This window comes from Leptonychotes weddellii, chromosome 4 (assembly GCF_054177405.1).
Source record: "Leptonychotes weddellii isolate Sample4059 chromosome 4, ASM5417740v2, whole genome shotgun sequence".
Classification (NCBI taxonomy): Eukaryota; Metazoa; Chordata; class Mammalia; order Carnivora; family Phocidae; genus Leptonychotes; species Leptonychotes weddellii.
The window spans coordinates 40,614,831-40,630,656 of NC_138372.1; positions in this window are offsets into that span (position 1 = coordinate 40,614,831).

Here is a 15,826-nt window from a genome sequence, read left to right on the forward strand (position 1 = left end):
TAGCTTACCATGCTTCTGTCTCTGAGGACAAGCCTTGTGGCATCCTCCTCCCAGTTGCTCCTGGCACCTCTTAGCATCATGTGCTGATCAGAAGTCATACTGCTTAAAGACACAGATCATCTTGCCACAGGGCTAGCTGTATGGATGAAGTTGCAGTTGACATGGGTGGGTGAACAATACATTCTGAACTCCAGGGTTCTCATTCAGAGGCCCTGTTCCATCTTGTGGTTGTTGTTATTTGCTCGTTCATTCATCCAATAAATATTTATTGAGTGCAAAAGGTCAGGCAGGACCGAAATCCTGCTCAATTCTGGTCCATGTGATTTGAGCAATGCCAGAGCCCTGCTAGGCTCTATTCTTGGCCCAGAGATATAAATATGGGTAAAATGTGGAATGCACAATGAACATTGTACAAAATTAGGAGTGGGAGAGATAGACAGTAAATCACATCGCAACATGGGGAGTATCCCAATAGACACAAACCAAGTGTTGGTGACAGGCTAGAGGAGTTAACTTGGGCTGGGGCAGTGTGATGATACTAGAAAGGTGTAAATGGCACTAGAGAGTCCCACATCATCCATTACTTGGGCTCAGTCATCCAACACCCATATATAGAAACATCAATATTTCCTGGGAGGTGGGCGATGTTAATGTTACCCATTAACAATGTTCAGATCAATTTTATAGAAAATACTCGATTGCTTTTGTCCTATGTATGCTTCTTATCAGCATTTAAAAATGCTCAAGCTTCATGCAGCCTGAAGAATTTCCCCTGGAGCCCAGCTGCCACCATGCCATGTCTCCTTTTCCTCTTGCAGAGTAAAACTTCGAGAAAGATTGCCTGATTCCCTGACACCATTATGTTGTCACCACCCAGGCTCTTCTCACTTCCCAGCTCACTTCATCCTTTGCTTCCGCCCCCATCATGCAATAAAAATGATCCTCACTGAAATGAACACTGGCCTCTGTGTTGCTTGAACCAATCGCCAATTTTTCAGTCCTCAGCTTCCTCGGCTTCTCAGCAGCATTTGGTGTTATGGATGTCAGCTCCACCTGCTAACTTGGTGTTTGTGAAACATGCTCCTGATTTTCCTCCTCTGTCTTTGGCTACTCCTTGTTAGTATTGTTTGCTAGATTGCACCCCTCTATTTGATCTTTAAGTGTTGTAATTCTTTTTTTTAAGGGGGGGCAGGGCAAAGGGAGAGGAAGACAGAGAATCCCAAGCAGGGTCCATGCCCAGCATGGAGCCGTATGCGGGGCTCGATCTCATGACCCTGAGATCATGAACTGAGCCGAAATCAAGAGTTGGATGCTTAACCGACTGAGGCACTCAGGCGCCCCTAAATGTAATTCCTAAAGGCTGTTCCCCAAGCTTTTTTCTTCCATAGCTCTATACTGTCTCCCCAAGTGAACTTATCTGCCCTCATGGCTTCAATGATTGTCGGTATAATAATAACACTCAAATGTATATCTTTCATTCAATCCTCTTGCCTGAGATTCAGATCCATATATTTTGACATTTCCATTCAAAAGTCTAAAAGAGGGACAGCTGGGTGGCTCAGTCATTTAAGCGTCTGCCTTCGGCTCAGGTCATGATCCCAGGGTCTTGGGATTGAGCCCCGCATCGGGCTCCCGGCTCAGTGGGGAGTCTGCTTCTCCCTCTGCCTGCAGGTCCTCCAGCTTGTGCATGCTCTCTCTCTCTGACAAACAAATACATAGAATCTTAAAAAGAAAAAGTCTAAAAGGCACCTCAAACTCAATTTCTTGAAACCAAATTCATGGTGTCCCATCTCACAACCGGTCTTTCTACAGTGTCTCTTCTGGCGAATAACTCCACTGACTATCCAGCAACGTGGCATCATTCCTCACACCTTCTCTACAATCTCCCCAAACACCGAGTCCTGTTGATTTTACTGGGTATCTCTCCAGGCTCATCATGTCTCCTGACTCTAAGTTACCATCATGTCCCCCTTGAACTATGGCAATGACTTGCTAATTCGTTTGCCTTTGCTCACTCTCGTCTCTTCTCCAGTTAATTCTTTTCAAAATACAGTAGGGCCATGTTGGTCCTCTGGTTCAAATCATTCAGTGGCTGCTTGCTGCCCTGAGCAAAACCCTTCACAAGGTTTGTAGGCATCTAAGTGAGCTGGCCCCACTCCCAGATTTCAGCCCAGGCTTTCCCATCGTCAGGCACACGGGCTTTCTTTCACTTCCTACTTCTGTGCTTCTGCTTCGGGACCCGAGGAGGGCTGATCCTGCCTAGAATTCTCCTCCACTCTTTCCACCAAATAAACTTAATCAACTTTTAGATCTCAGCTCAAATGTTATATCCTCAGGGAGTCTCCTTGAACCCTAGACTAGAAAAGGCCCCTCAGGGAAATGCCTACACTTTTTCTTTCGTAGTTTATTGTGCTTGTAGTTCTATGCCTGCGTGGTTATTTGATTAATGTGAGTCTTCCCCTCTGCACTGTGCTATTCATGGAGTCTGAGTCCGTTTCTGTTTTCCTCACCATAGGATCCCTAGGGCTTTGTGTAGAGTCGGGCATATAGTGGTACTCAATACTTTTAGGAAGAAAGGAAGCTTAAAAAATTTTGTAGACTGGAAGGGCCCAGAGGGAAAGTGACAGAGGGTAGGTAGGTTGTGACATTTGGAATGACTGGGGAAAGATATAAACAATCTGGTGGGTAGGCCGTGACTGTGGTGACCCGTGGGCAGGAAAGAATGGAAATGGCCCGCTCTGGTGGTGGGTGTGGAGGAGGTGTCCGAGACAGAGCACATCTCAGGGACAGAACACATCTATGCTTCTGTAAGACTCTATGCGCCATGTGGGCGAAAGCGCACTAAACTGTGTTGGGGCACCTGCTTTCGAGGCCTGGATCTGATGCTGACTAGCCGGGTGTTTTTCCCTCGCACTCTTAACTGCATCTGTAGAATAACAGGGTTGGATTGTCAGAGCAGTCAGGGTTCTTAGTTGCAAAGAACGAATATTGCCTCTGGGCAATTTAAGTGGAAAAGGAACTGACTGAAAGGATATTGGTCAACTCACAGGGTTACCAGGAAGCCTGAAGAACCAGACCCAGATTACTGGCAAGAACAAGGAAGTCCGCACAGGCAAAACCAGGGCCAGAATCTCAGTGAGGGACCAGGCTCCACGAGGCCACTGCGGCCAATGGGCCCCTGAATGCTTAGTATCACCGTCTTCGTCCCTGCCAGCAGTGGGCACCGGACACCGCTGTGGGCGCCACTGGCCATGCCGCCCTTGGGAACTAGCTGCTGCTGTCTTTGCTGCTACCCTTGCAAAGAATTCTTGGCTTTCCGTCCTTCTTTGAGTCACTCACTTCTGACTCAGAAGCCTGAGCAGGTGCATCTGACATCCTCCTGAGCTGGGTCATATGGCAGAGCCTTCGCCGCTAGGGATACTGGAAAACAGAGCTTCTTAGAGAGGGAAGCAAGCTCTGTTGACCATCAACACTCCTCAGATGGGGACCTCCCCTTCGTAGGAATCAGAGGGTTCAGAGGTGGGCAGCCGATCCACATCAAATGTCCAGGACTTAGGTGGTCTCTAAGGCCCCTTCAGTATTAACACTCCATGTGTCTACTCGCGAAATGAGAATGGATACGGCCATCCCCTCACCCCCCTTCCCATTATCTTGAGCAGCCTAGGAAAGCCACAGAAGTCCTTGCCACATCATTGCTTTGCCACAGAAAACTTTGTTCTCCTTCATAAGCCCTGAATTCTAGGTACTTTGGAGACGTACTCTGTATGTCCTTGCATTATGTGTTTATTTGAGCCACTGAAGCCAGTCTGTTTTTCTTAGCCTCACAGCCCTAAAAATAGGCCATTATTAAATAGCCTAATAACCTGGTCAGTGCTCCCAGAGTGCAGCAGGCCTGTGTTGCTTCATATTTTTAGAGGGCAGATGCTCTTTCTATTGGAGTATCTATTTTTAAACTCACCAAATGTCAATTCCCTCTCAACTGTCGATTCCCATTCTCAAAGACATGCTGGTTTGTTGGTTGTTTGTTTTCATGGCAGAATTTACTGTGCAATGCAAAAGGCACATGATGAATGCTTTTGGGGGACAGAAGGAATGTTTTCTTTTTCTTGCCCATACTTCTTTCTTTTTATGTGGCCCAGAACTAGGAGAATCAATGCAGAAGGGATTCCAGAAGTAGAAGGTCGAGGATCTTGGGGTGACTTATGCACCTTCTTGTAATGCATCTTCCTTAGGCAAGTAGCTTGCATTTAAAATAGCTAGGCTGTAGGAGTGGAGAAAGCGTTATAAAATCATTCAGTGTGAATAGCTGATTCGGGCTTAATTTGTTACTACTCCAGGGTAACACAGAGGTGTGAATATAAGGTAATGTGACTGATGCTTTAAAAACCTCCAGAGATCTTACACATCCAAATGAATGTGAAACTCCTCAAAGGTCCTTCTTTGGGAAGCATCATCTGACAGTATCATTTTGCTCAAAGCGTTTTTGGAATCCCCTTTTCTGAACCACCTTCCCATGTGCGGCTCAGGCTCTCAGATGCCCTGTGGCAGGAGCCCGACGTGCTTGGGGAGGCTGGGGTGCTCGCTCAGGAGAAGATGCCTCCCGCTCTGGGGGTGGGGGTCAGGGTGGCATGAGTGTGGTCACAGCGGAGCTGGCGTGAGCTTTGGGGTCAGAGGATTTGGGTTCCAATCCTCTCTCTCCCACTGATAAGCTTTGTCAAGCTGCTCGCTGTCTTAGAACATCGGTGGCTTTGAGTGTAAAATGAAGGAAATCCCAGCTCCCTTGTGGTGTGGTTGTGAAGATGAAGTGTATTCCTGTGTGCGGAGCTCCGGCCCCTGGTAAAAATTCAAAGTGGTTTTTTTTTTTTTTTTTTTTTTTAAAGATTTGATTTATTTGAGAGAGAGCGCGCGTGAGTGAGGTTGGGGGGAAGGGGCAGAGGGAGGGGGAGAAGCAGGCTCCCCGCTGAGCAGGGAGCCCAATATAGGACTCGATCCCAGGACTCTGGGATCATGACCTGAGCCGAAGGCAGCCGCTTGACCAACTGAGGCACCCAGGCACTCTTGAAAAGTGTTAATACCCTTTCATACGCCACAGTTCCTCTAACACACTTTGTCCCAGCCAAATGGGCCTCGTCCTCCATCTCTGCTCCCCCTTCCCTCATACAGACTCTGCATGTCCAAATCCCACTTCTCCTTTAAGGTCTGGTTCGAATAAAAAGAATACTAATGAACAGAGAGGTTAAGCAATTCGCCTGAGGTCTCACAACTCTATGTAAGTGTGAGAACCAGGCTTCGGGCCTAGGCGGTCAGACGCTAGTGTCTACACTCTTTGGTGTCTACACAACTATGTTATACCTGTGTGTGTAAATGTCTCCACATTCAAATTCCACCTTCTTCATGCAGCTTCCCAGATCCCTCCCTTAGGAAACACCCTCTTCTGCCTTTGAATCCTATATATTCCATTTATAAAGCTTTTCAAATGAAACATTATCCGAGTGCTCAGTGAGGGTTACTCTGTTCTCCTAATACTCTTCTTAGAGTTTTGCATGATCTTTGCAGGAGCTCAAGAATATTTGTTGAGTGAATTGTCTAAAAATGCAAATCTGGTCATGTGTCTCCTTTGCTTAAAACGTTCCATTGACTTTAGGATAAAAACTCAGTTCCCCAACACAGCCAGAAGGTGCTGAGTGATAAGTCCCCACACCACTAGCTGCAGTCGGCGCCACCGTCCCCCTAGCTCACCGCTCCCCAGCTCACAGCGGCTCTCTGTCCACTCTTCTACCCACCGTACTCCCTCAGGACTTCTGACTTGCTTTCTCACTACCTGGAAGACAGGGCTCTCTTTCCCCACCTTGACCTTGGCTCTGGTCAGGGCTCCTCTTGGGACCTGTGCTTGCTACGTTGCCTCAGGGTACCTGGGGGAAGCCCCCCTCTGCCCAGCTGGGGGATGGATGTGTCACATCCTGGCCTGGCCTGTCCAGCCCTGTGAGAGGGGACCTTGTGGCCCTGGCTCTGCCCTCACTCTCCTGCCATGACAGTCTAGCTGGCTGACACTTGGGGATTGGGGCCTCACCTCTGCAGCGGCCTCTGGGGCAACAAAGGCTGCCTATTCCGTCCAGCTTGCCCTATCACAGAGGCGGCATGCTCTGACTTCATGCCAGAGATCGATCCTGCCAGTGGCATTTTCTGAAGGGAATTGTACCCTTCATCTCCCCTTGGTTCAGACACGCTGACTGCCAGCAGGCCTGGCTCAAAGCCATCTTGGCAAAGAGGAATTTTTATAGCCTGATTGGTTTTAATTTTGTTTTCTTCCCAAATTCCTATCCCCAGGCAGAAATAGTCTCCAAACAGCTTTTGTCCCACGGGGGATAGGATGAGGGAAACATGCAGGGAAGGAAAGAGAATAGGGCAAGGACACCTAGATTGGAAATAGGTTAGTCCCTCATTTAATAAGAACGCCCACATAAGAAGAGTATTAGGAGAACAGAGTAACCCTCACTGAGCACTCGGATAATGTTTCATTTGAAAAGCTTTATAAATGGAATATATAGGATTCAAAGGCAGAAGAGGGTGTTTCCTAAGGGAGGGATCTGGGAAGCTGCATGAAGAAGGTGGAATTTGAATGTGGAGACATTTACACACACAGGTATAACATAGCCTACATGTTGTGTAGACACCAAAGAGTGTAGACACTAGCGTCTGACCGCCTAGGCCCGAAGCCTGGTTCTCACCAAGGCGTTATTTTTATAATACTAGGTAATTTATTAAACATCTAACAGGTTCCCGGGTACTGTACTAAGAACTTATACATGCATTAGCTCTTTTAATTTTCTTAATTAGAACCCTTTGAGTGAGATTCTATTATTATTCTCACCTTATGGATTAGAGGAGGTCCAGAGAGTTGCCCAAGGTCAATAAGTAGCAGGGGGGGACTTAGAGTCAGGGAACCCTTACTGAAATGTTGGCCTTGGGGGCGAGAATATCAAATTAAATCATGGTTTCTAGGTAGGCGCCCAACTAAGAATGATTGTCAAAATGGCAGATTCTAGAGCGATCCTAGCATGATCCATGATGTCCCCCGGGTGTCCGCATATCCATGATTACTTTTGAGATGCTTATTCCAGTTCACTGGGAAACAGTCTGGTGTCAAAGAGAGCACATGTGCTTACCTGGCGTCACATAGACCTGGGTTTGAAACTGGACTCAGCCTCTGTACAGCCGGGTCCACGACATCATCGTGACTCAGTGTTCTCATCTTGAAAATGGTCATTGTGATTCATAACTTGCCTGGCTGTGAGGATTACATCAGGAAACACAATGCAGCTTCTTGCACTGGGCCTGGCATATAGATAGAGGGCAATAAATGGTAGCTATTAATATGAGGCTGATGTGAAGGGAAGCTCTAAATATTTTTATTATGATCCTCCTCCTCCCATATTTTGTTATGAGCCGATAAATTCCACCATTAATATTTGAGCTAAGGTGTGTCGTCTCTGGGAGGCCCGGTTAAAAAGAAAATACCGTAAAGGGAGAACATGTTGAACTAAGATCAATCTAAATGATTAAGTCTTAATTAGTAGTTAAGCATTTATTGTGCATGCTGGAAACTAAGATGGTAACTTGCAAAAAAAAAAAAAAGCCTGAAATTAGTAATGCCAACAACAGCTACCTTCTTTTAGTTAAGGGTCTACTGTGTGTTTGGCGTCCTTCATTTTATTGTAATCCTTCTGGGGATGGTATTATTACCATTTGATCTAGGAGGTTTAGGAAGCCCCCTGAGAGTGGGTGGTGGGGAAAACATTCAAACACAGGCCTAAGTACAGTATCCATACTTACCTCTTTACGCCTTTCGGCTCTTGGGGCTGGCGCTCCCACTTTGGGGAAAATGTCCTAAGTAAATAATTTAAAAAGGAAAGAAGGTCAGTTGTTAAGACATAACCAAACCCCCCAAATATTTATAGCTCATATTCGTCACACGGACCCCAAATTGGAAGGTGGAGAGGCAAGCTGTTACACATGAAAAAAACGTAGCCGACTTGAAAAGACAAAGACATGACTCATGTCAGCAGGGAAGGTCTGAAACTTCTGTTCAGTAAAAAGGATGGAAAGCAAATAGTGCCACACAAAGTATTTACACACATCTCAGAGTTCGAGGAAACTGATGTCTGTATACTGATATGGATTGGGAGTATTTAGACTTATGTGAATGATTGGTGTATGAAGCTGCTTTGTTGTATTTTAGGGCAGTGCAGTTTAAATGTTGTATTCAATTATCAAGAGGGGAAAAAAGCATATAGAACCAAGTTTTTTTGTTTTGTTTTGTTTTTTTTTAAAGGAGGTAGAGGGGTGCCTGGGTGCCTCAGCCCGTTAAGCGTCTGCCTTCGGCTCAGGTCATGATCTCAGGGTTCTGGATCAAGGCCTGCATGGTACTCTCTGCTCAGCGGGGGTCCTACTTCTCACTCTCTCTCTCAAGCAAATAAATAAAACCTTTTTTAAAAAAAGGAGGTAGATTGTTTTAAAAACTATCTAGATTTAAGTGGTAAAACTAAAACATTGAAACAAAAAGTGATTAGTATTTTGAGAGGGATTTATTTGTGACAGTGGTTCCTTACCTGGAATTTGAAGATTCTTAGAGGTCTACCAAGGTAGTGAGAGAGGAGCTCCAGATTTTTGCTATATTTATAGGCATGTTTAATCACCTTGGCAACGGCTAAGGACCGGAGCTTGAGTTCTGTTACCAGATCACCTGAGTTTGGATCTCAGCTTTGTTACCTGCTTGCTAAGTGATGTTGGCAGGCTCATCTCTTTCTTTGTCAGTAAAACAGGGTTAATAATAATGCCCCTCAATGGGTGACTGCCTGGCACATGGTGAGTTTTCCATAAATGCTTCTTTTTTTTAAAGATTTTATTTATTTATTTTTTCAAAGATTTTATTTATTTGACAGAGAGAGACACAGCGAGAGAGGGAACACAAGCAGGGGGAGTGGGAGAGGGAGAAGCAGGCTCCCCGCCCAGCGGGAAGGGAGCCCGATGCGGGGCTCGATCCCAGGACCCTGGGATCATGACCTGAGCCGAAGGCAGACACTTAACGACTGAACCACCCAGGTGCCCTAAGATTTTATTTTTAAGTGATTTCTACACCCCACATGGGGCTCGAACTATAACCAGGAGATCAAGAGTCTCATGCTCCACCAACTGAGCCAGCCAGGCGCCCCTGTAAACTCTTCTTAAACCCTGAAGCTTCTTTACATTGATCTGGAATTATACCAATTCAGCACTAATTTTGTTACCTTAAGCAAATCAGAAGCCTCAATTGCCAATTGTTCTAAGTACTCTGAAGTTTTTATCTCATTAGATTCCCTACAGCAACCCTGTGAGGTAGAAATTGTTGTATCTTCTTTACATCTGAGGAAACGGAGGCAGAGAGGATAAAAAATTTGTTCAAGGTCAAAAGTTAAAAAGCTAGTAAGTGGAGGTGCTGGGGCAAATATCTCTGGCCAAAGATGTTCTTTGAGACATGTCTCACAGTAGCAAAGCATCAGAAACACTGTAAGTAGGAGGCAAATAGGCAGGTGAATTAGGATACACTCCTGAGACGGAATGAGTGTGCTCAACTTGTCCCTTGTCCCCGTGCTCTGCGGAGGCTCTAGCTCTGCCTGTCTTGCTCTTTTAGGCCACCGTGATGTCAGAAGGACAAGGACGTGAGAGCAAAGATGAAGGGGAGTGTTGAAGACACTGGTATGGAAGGAGCTGTGACATGTCAGGGAATGGAAGCGAGAAAAAGGGAACATTTTTAAAAGACGTTCTCATTGCTTGAATCCCCTTCATGGGGTTGCAAAATACAAAGAGCTTGACTTCTTTAGCGATCACTTTCTGGAGGCTGAGCTCGGATCCTGTGCCAGTGGCACCATTTTGCAACAGGGTCAAGGTCCCAGTCTACTTGGATTGACATAACATTGCCTCCATGTTGCAGAAGCTGGGCCGGGGCGGGGGGGGGGGTCCTCGAAACCACCAGAGCTGGAAGCACAAGGGGAATAAGCAGGTACTGAGAAATCCCCATGTGCTAGTGCTCGCACCCCATCCAAGCAGGGATGTACCCCAGCCCGGGCCTGTCTGGAGCTTGTAACTGTAGCGTAAGCCCCAGACGCAGAAATACCTAGTTTTGCTCTAGTGCGGGTCGGGGATCGTGGTGGTCGGCCCAGCAGGACGCCCAGGCTGCCAGGAGCTCCCCTTAGCTTGGCGGTGGAAGGGCTTTAGGCTGTCAAACACGGCTTCCTGGAGGAAACAGCAGCTGAACTAAGTCTTAGGAGAAGAGAGAAGGCGGGAGGGGGAAGATGTTCCAGATGGAGGGACTTGTACGGGCAAAGACAGTCAGGCCAGAAATAGCCCAATGTGCTTAGGGAACTAGAAGCCCGTCAGTGTGACCAGAAGAGCAAGTCTGAGGTGGGGAGTGGAGCTCCTGGGGCTGCGGAGCAGATAGGGACCCGGTTAGGGCCACTTTGGCCCCCGCAGGTATGTGGGCCACTGGCTCTTGAGCGAGGGGTTGTAAGCAAGGGGCATTTTGTTGGTTGGTTTGTTTTTAGGACGGGAGGAACTTAAGCAAGTCTGCAGGCATATTGGTGGCGGTGGGAGAGCAAGGTGGAGCGTTGGAGAGAGGAGGGCATATGCCTCAGGAGCCTGAGTCGCGGTAACGGTGAAAGGGGCAGAGGAAAGATGAGGTGTTTGGGGGCCGATGTAAAGTCTCTTGCGGCAGGATAGACAGCTCAGGGGGTGCATGCATTGTCATCTGCCTTTTCTCAAAGAAGTTGTTCAGAGTGTGCGTGTTTTCAGGGGTGGGCAGTGACGGGAATGAGAGAGAGAGCAAACCACCAACTAGCCAAGGCTGTCAGAGGCTGGGTCAGCTGATAGGGAAGCCATGAGCCAGTCTGCCTGGGCCACTTTCTCCAGCAGCGCCTGGGGAGCTGGGAGCAGGAGCTGAGAAGACCAGTTGAGGCAGATGAAGCAGGAGAGCAAGGTTGATGAGGAGGTGGAGGACGGTGACTTTCAGGCAAACCAACCATGGGCTGAGCTTGAGTGGCAAGGAAGGAACAGAAAAGGGGTTGCTAGGTTAGGAGATAAAGGGGAAAATCAAAGGCAAAGAAATTATGGTTGGGCCCATAGGTTTCTGCTGTGCTGGAATGGCCTGCTGTGGCCGTACGACCTTGCTGCTTGGCCTTGACTAAGTAATTTTACCTTCCTGGGCCTTGGCTTCCCCCTCAGGTTATATAATCACTATGGTGTTCTCCAGCTCCAACCATGTAGGATTGTGCAAACCAGTATGTCCCAGCCTCTTGGGCCTCAGAGTGAGGCACTTTCTGTACCTTCTCCTGGAGCTGCTGAGCCAGTGTGAATCATTTTCTGTGCAGAAGGAGCCAACCCTGGGATTGGGAACGAGCTGTGAGATCTCAGTTCATCAGGGCCCTGGCCAAGCAAGAGTTCCAGATGCCATTGGCCCAAAATTCACAGTCAGGTTACTTTGCCTCAAGGGTCTCAGTAAACATTAACTAACATCCTGGCTGACCTTGGACAAGCTACTGAACAATTCACCAGTTGGTTTACTCAACTGTAAAGGAAAAGCAAGTAGTTGTACACTCAGGGTAGCCACGAAGAAGTGTGTCTCAGAATGGTTGGGGAACCAAAGTACACACAGCAATGGTTATTCCTAGAAAGGCCATGGCCTTAGGTTGGATTCCCTAGAAGCAGAGCCTGAGACAGGGATTCTTGTTCAAGAGAACACTCCCAGGGGAAGGAGAGAGAGAGAGGGAAGTTGCATAGGGCAGAGGAGAAAAGCCAAGCCAGAAAGCAGTCTCCTCCAGAGTCTGGCTCCGGTCCACTCCCATAGGGAAGCTCTAGAGCACAAAGTGTGCCATCTCACAGTAAGGGACTGGCCCAAAAGTCAGTCTGTTATTGGTTGAGGTCTGTGGACAGGTGGAACGGAAGAAGGAGTGGTATAGTCTCTCTGGTGAGGGTGCTCTTGTTTGGTTCAATTCTGTCCAGAAGGGGGCAGGAGAATTTTGTCAGCAATACCCACACTGGGTAGGTAAAGGGGCACCCATGGGATCCTAGCTACCCTAGAAATAATAAACAGAAGTTGTATCTTCAGATCTGTGGAGGATGGAAAATGACGTATAGGTAGTTAAAAAAAGAAAAAAAAATGGTAGCCTTACCATCTGTGCAGAATTAAAAGTCTTAAAGGTCACATGCATCCCATAAACATTACTTACCATTCCAATGACAAACCACTAGAGCTGCTCTCAACCTTTCCACACATAGTAAATTACACACTACCTTCAAAGAATTAATATCCTTAATATATAAAGAACTACTATAAATCAATAAAAACTAAGACCTTGATAATTATATTGGTAGAAGATATTAATCAACAATCTACCAAGGGGGCGGAATACAAATAGCTAACAGACATTTAAAAATTTTTTCAACCTTGCTAATAATCAAAGAAACACAAAGGAAAGGAATATACAAATTTTTATCTATCAAATTACACGGATTTTATTTTATTTTATTTTTTTAAAGATTTTATTTATGTATTTGAGAGAGAGAAAGTGAGAGACAGAGCATGAGCAGAGGGGGAGGGCAGGGGGAGATGGAGAAGTAGACTCTCCACTGAGCAGGAAGTCCAACTCAGGGCTGGATCCCAGGGCCCTGAGATCATGACCTGAGCCAAAGGCAGATGCCTAACGAACCGAGCCACCCAGGCACCCCCAAATTACAAAGATTTTAAAATAAGAGCACACAAACCTGGCAAGGATAAGGAGAGATAGGTGCTCTCTGCATAGCAGGTGGGCATGTAGATTAGTCTATTCTTTTTTTTTCTTTTAAAGATTTATTTATTTATTTGAGAGAGAGAGAGAGAGCATGAATGGGAGGGACAGAGGGAGAGGGAGAGAGAATCTCAAGCAGACTCTGCTGAGCTTAGTGCCCCACTCGGGACTAGATCTCATGACTCTGAGATTATGACCTGAGCTGAAACCAAGAGTCGGTCGCTCAACTGACTGCACCACCCAGGCGCCCCAGATTAGTCTAGCTATTTGTAGAAAATAATTTCATATGTTTCATGAGATTTAAAAATGTCAAAATTCTTTGATTTGTACTTCTACTCCTCCTAAGAGTCATTCTAAGGAAATAATCTGAATGTTTTACTATTATACACAGTAGTCCCCCGCCTTTATCCACAGTTTCACTTTCCACAGTTTCAGTGACCCATGGTCAACCATGGTCCAAAAGCAGATGATCCTCTTTCTGATGTATCTTCAGAAGGTCAGTGGTAACCTAATGCCATGTTACAGTGTCTACATCATCTCCCTCACCTCATCTCATCACATAGATATTTTATCATGTCATGTCACATCATCACAAGAAGAAGAAGAAGAAGAAGAAGAAGAAGACGATGACGACCAAGGATGAGTATATCATAATAAGATATTCTGAGAGTGAGAGAGAGACCACACTCACATAACTTTTATGATTGTTCTTGTTCTTGTTTTTATAATTGTTCTATTTTATTATTAGTTATTGTTGTTAGTTTTTTACTGTGCCTAATTTATAAATCAAACTTTATCATAGGTTTGTATGTATAGGAAAAAACACAGCATATATATATATATATATATATATATATATATATATATATATGGCTCAGAACTTCAGGCATCCACAGGGGATCTTGGAATGTATCCCCCGTGGATAAGGGAGGACTACGATCATGGGATAGAGAAATTCCTAAATATTAGGTCTTGTGCTGCGTGCTTTAGTATGCATTATTTTATTTAACCTATACAATTGCTTTATCAATCAGGTGGGTACTTTCATGAAGTCTTTTTTTACAAGAGGGGAAACTGAGGCCTAAGAAAGTTAAGTAAAGGTTAACTGTGAAGAAGTGGGGAAGCTGGGATTATCTGACTCTAGGTGTATGAGCTCTTCATAACTTCACTTACTCTAAGGACTCATTAATACATAGGTCCAAGAAGAGGGTGAAAAACTATTGTTTTTACAAAATAATTAAGTCAGGCAAATTGTTCCTTGCTCCATTGATCAGAGAACCTCAGTGTTTCTAATTAAATCAGAGAGATTTAATTAGGGTTCCTGGGCCTGTCACCTAGTCCTTTGGAAAGTTTTGTGATGAGTTTTACATAAAGATATAAAAGAGTCCTAAGTTCCTCTGTGTAAAATGGTGAAGTCAGCTACTGAGTTTGGCACCTTTTTGGGTTGGGGTAGCAGTGAACTCAGAGAGGTTTCTAACAACAACCCATTGCTGAAGCAATCAATTGTTTATACTTGTTTACTTGTCAATGTTTTCCCCAAACCCTGAGCTCTGTAAGAGCAGGGGTGGTGTATGGGGCGCCTGGGTGACTCAGCTAGTTAAACCTGTGCCTTCAGCTCAGGTCACAGTCTCAGGGTCCTGGGATTGAGCCCTGCATTGTCATTGGTCATCATCCTCATCGTGGGCTCCCTGCTCAGTGGGGAGTCTGCTTCTCCCTCTTCTTCTCCCCTCCCCCTGATTGTGCTCTCCCCTCCCTCTCAAATAAATAAATAAATAAATCCTAAAAAAAAAGAGCAGGGATCGTGTCTGTCTCAGTCATTAAAATAAACTTCGAAGATGAGAATGGGTTATGGGCAAGCATCCAGCAGTATCTGCTAAGCTCCCATATGTATAAAAGAAAACATGTCACAAGAATGGTTATTAAGGGGGGACTGGGTGGCTCAGTCAGTTAAGCGTCTGCCTTGGGTTCGGTCATGATCCCAGGGTCCTGGGATTGAATCCTGCATCGGACTCCCCGCTCAGCGGGAAGCCTGCTTCTCCCTCTGCCTGCCGTTCCCCCTGCTTGTGCTCTGTCTGTCTCTCTCTAACAAATAAAATAAAATAAAAAAAAGAATGCTTATTAAGTGGCATTGTTGGCCTTTGTAAAAAATTTGGAAGGACATCTGGGTTGTTTCTACTTTTTCACTATTACAAACGAGCTGCTGTAAACATTTATGGACAAGTTTTACATGGACATAAGTTTTTGTTTTTCTGGAATAAATGCCTAGGAATGCTAATGCTGGTTTGTATTGTAGTTGCCTGGTTAATTTTTTAAAAAACCGCCATACTGTTTTCTAGGATGGATGTACATTCTGACCAACAATGTGTGAGTGATCAGTTTCTCAGAATCGTTACCAGCATCTGGTGTTATCACTCTTAATTTAGCCTTTGGAATAGATTTGTAAGGATATAGCCCTGTGGTTTTAATTCGCATCCCCGGAATGGCTAACAATGTTAAACATCTTCTCATATACTTATGCTTATTTACCATCTATGTATCCTCTTCAGTGAAATGTCTCTACACACCTTTTTGCTACTTTCTAACTTAAATTGTTTTTTATTTTGACAAACGAATTTTGAGGATGTTTATCCAGCCCTTTGTCAGCTGTGTGGTTCACAGACATTTTCTCCCTGTCTATAGTCAACCATTTTCTCCTCTTCACAGGGTCTTTCACAGAGCAAAACATTTTAATATCTACAAAGTACATTTTCTTTCTATGGATGTTGAACATTTTTTCTTATGTTTTTTTCGCCAAGATTTATAGCTTTACACTTTACATCACAGCCTGTAATTCCTTTGAGGTAACTTTTGTATAAGCTGTGAGACTCAGGTTGAGGTTCATTTTTCCTTGCTTCTTTGGACATTTAATTACCCCAGCACCATTTGTTGAAAAGGTTATTCTTCTTCCATTGGTTGACTTTTGGATTTGGGTGTTTGTGTGGATCTATTTCTGGGTTCTCTCTTCTGTT